Raw genomic sequence first — 3594 nt, 5'->3', positions numbered from 1 at the left:
CGCTTGCAACACCGTCACAACCTTCAAAGGAATCCAACCTTTGCAAGAACTTGAAGAAGGGGAGATTTATGAAGAAGGAGATGAGCCATTCAAGGGAACACAGTTTCAACATCAACCACGATGTCTCACTCTCCTGAACAACCGTTGGTACCCACGCATGATAAGCCTAAGAGATCTAGGCGATTTCAACCGAGCAGTTGGGAGACTACCCCAAGGTACCACTTCTGCACAAGCTTGTTCTATTTATTATATTGACCGATTCTTTCTTGAGATTTGTGAGTCAAGGAAAGAGATAAAAGAGCTATATGATCAAGCCTTGCACTACCCACGGCCTTTCAACACACTACAAAAAGTGGAGAGCCCTGGCCGATTCCTCATCACTTGTTCTATCAATGGAGTTACATTCGAAGATGCCTTATGTGATTCTGGTTCATGTATCAACATCATATCAACCGATGCTGCTAAGAAGATTGGCTTGAGACACTTACAACCATCAGACATACGCATAGGACTCGCAAATTCCTCATTCACAATACCCGAAGGAATGGTCCGAGACATTCATGTGAGAGTTGGAATCTGCAATGTTCCAACTGATTTTCAAGTTATCAATGCTAAGAAAGGAAGGTTTACACCACTTATCCTTGGAGGAGCATTCCTAGCCACAGCTGGAGCTGTCATGGACTGGCCTAACTGAAGAATGACTCTTACCAATATCAATGGAGACATTTTTTATGAAGCTAAACCATTCAACCAACCAACTCGAAGATGTAGAGAAGAAGATTATGCAAGAGAGCCACCTGATGCCTACATTGGAGAAAGATACAAGAGAGCTTGTCCAAGGACAACCCACTCTCCTCACCCTGCTTGAGAAAACAACTAACGTCGAGCCAACGACGTTAAACAAGAGTGCTTCTTGGGAGGCAACCCATGTCTAGTAAGTTTTTATTTTTAGGATTTATTTTCTTTTACTATTGAAATTTTTGCATTTTAGTTTCAGGTTTATAAAAAAAAAAAAACACAACACAAAAAAAAATAGAAAACAGAAAAGCCAAAAAAAAAAAAAAAGAAGAAGAAGGACCGTGGATTGGCAATACACACCATGTCTAGTGGCAAGTACCACCTACTAACCGGCCATGTTCAATGTGACAGAAGAATGCCGAAGGTGACGGATCATCACCATCCTTGAGTGATCGATGCCGAAAGTCCCCACCAGCCGTACCAACCTTAGCCAATGCCATGTCCCGCATCCCATGTACCGTGTACCATATCTTGCGTACCGCGTACCGTACCGTACCTGCTGCTTATGTCCGCGACCGTTCATTTGTGTACTGCAAGACAACTCCAAACCCACACCATCCTCACCACCCACCATCACCATTCTTTTACTTAGGTATTTTTTATTATTTTTGTTTCTCATTATTATTGATGGTTTTAGGTTTTTGTTTCAAGGAGGATGCATTTAGAGATATATCAAACACAATTCGAATGAACTTAGCCTAGTTCATACTCGATGTCAAGCAACCAAAGGAAGTACAAACGGTTAGTCACCATATTTTCATTCCACAGCCGACTCTTAAAACAATTTTTGGGAAACCATTAAATGTTTAAGAGTCGACAAACATTATTCCATCATGGTGACATTGTTCTTAAACCCTACACTTTTACTTATGATTTTTAATCCTCATCTCTTTCTTTTTTCCCACTGAGGACGGTGTGATTTAAGTCTGGGGGGAAGGATGTTCCATCCTATACTAATGCTACTTTCTATTTTGTTGACTTGAGACCTTTTTACACTTTTTACATCAATAATTTTGGAGTCTTAATCGAGTCACATTTTTTTTTTATTGAGTCAAAACTAGTAGGGGATTATGATCTTATTCTAACGGTTTATTTGATTTGGATTAACAATCTTATGACTCTTGATTATTCTTGACAACAGAACCAAAGTTTGGAAAGACTGTGAGCCGACTCAACAATCCCCCAAGTCCCTATTCGATGGATATTCAGATGATCTAACGTTGTCTCTTAATTTTAAAGGACCTAAACCGAACTTAATTTTCAAGCCCTGGGAATTCGTATACATTGGACTAGATCTCTACATTCAAGCCACACAAGACATTCCACTTCTTCAAGAGTATGTTCCCCTCTCTCTTCCCTTCAATACTATAGAAAAAAAAAAGAATAAAAAATGAGATGATTTTGATCAGTTTAGAGAGGTAGGTAAATTACCTGTGACCTCATTATTCTACTTTTGAGTCAAATGATCACACAAAGCTTGGAAGCGAGGGGTAGGTAAATTACCTATGACCCGAGTATTCGCCTACACCTTTGATTAAAAAAAAAAAAAGAGAAAAAGTGAGAAAAGGGAGAGGAAAGGAATCATATGAAAAAAATTCTTGGCTTGAAGAGAGTCTACAAGCCTCTGATCGATTTTCCGTTGGTAAAATTTCACTTTTTATTACTGCTTAATTTATGTAAAGAGATGACAATGGAGCGTTGTAAAGAGATGACAAGACTCTAAAGAATTGTGGGATCAAGGAGCGTTGATGATTCTCATGGTGGATTACAAATGGAAGTTCCTAATGTCAATGCGAAGAAGAGTGCAAAGACAATATCCCCAAAGATAAGCGAATTCCCATTTTTCAAAACCTCTTTTCCATGATTTAGTCTGATTATTTGCTTGAGGACAAGCAAAGTCTAAGTCTCGGGGAGTTGATAATATCATTATTTTACTCATATTAGCTATAGTTTTCATATGCATTTAGGAATAGTTTGATGAGATTTCAAGTAAAATGTCTATTATCACGTATTTCAGGTTTCAATAAGGTTTTACAGGTTTTATAGCAATTTGGACCAAAAGACAAGGAAAATACGTTTTAGGAAAGTTTCAGAGCTTTACAGTACGGGCAACTTTTGAAGAGCTTCCAGAACTCAAAATATATCATGCTTGATGTCTATGGAAATCTGGAAGAGTCATCTTTCTCCTCAAAGTAGAATCAAGTCAATCCATCCAGCCATCCGAAAGTTATGCCTATTTTACTGAGACATGTTATAAACCGACGTAAGAAGAACCGACCTACGAATGGGCTTTCATTCAAGGCCTGACCAGCGACCATCACTGCGGCCTAGTCCAAGCCTCCTCCACGGTCCAGAAGCCTCTTTCGCCACCCCTTGTCCTGCACTTAAGAAGAGAAGACGTTTCTACCCTTACAAAACCCTAACTCTAAACAAAACACTATAAATACTCTTAAGACCTAGGGTTTTGAGGTGTGCTTCCTTTGTGCCTCTAAGTTCTTCATCCACACCACCACCAGCCGACCTAGAGACGACCAGAGACTTCTCTACCGCCGTCGAAGCTTTGCCTCTCTCACCTCCTCTTAGAAGCCATCGACGAAGACACCAAATCTCTAGTCTTCCTTATTTCTTTCATACTTACATTGCTTTACTCTTCCTTATTTCTTTCATACTTACATTGCTTTTGGGATCAAGTTACTTTTGTGACAAATAGAGAAGTTTTCTTTGAACCCCTTTTTGTTTATTGATTCACTTTTGATGTTATACTTTATAATATCAATGTCGTTTCTTTGCATCATG

The sequence above is a fragment of the Camelina sativa genome, chromosome 8 (genome assembly GCF_000633955.1).
Source record: "Camelina sativa cultivar DH55 chromosome 8, Cs, whole genome shotgun sequence".
NCBI classification, from domain to species: domain Eukaryota; kingdom Viridiplantae; phylum Streptophyta; class Magnoliopsida; order Brassicales; family Brassicaceae; genus Camelina; species Camelina sativa.
Note: the sequence above shows the minus strand (reverse complement) of the source record.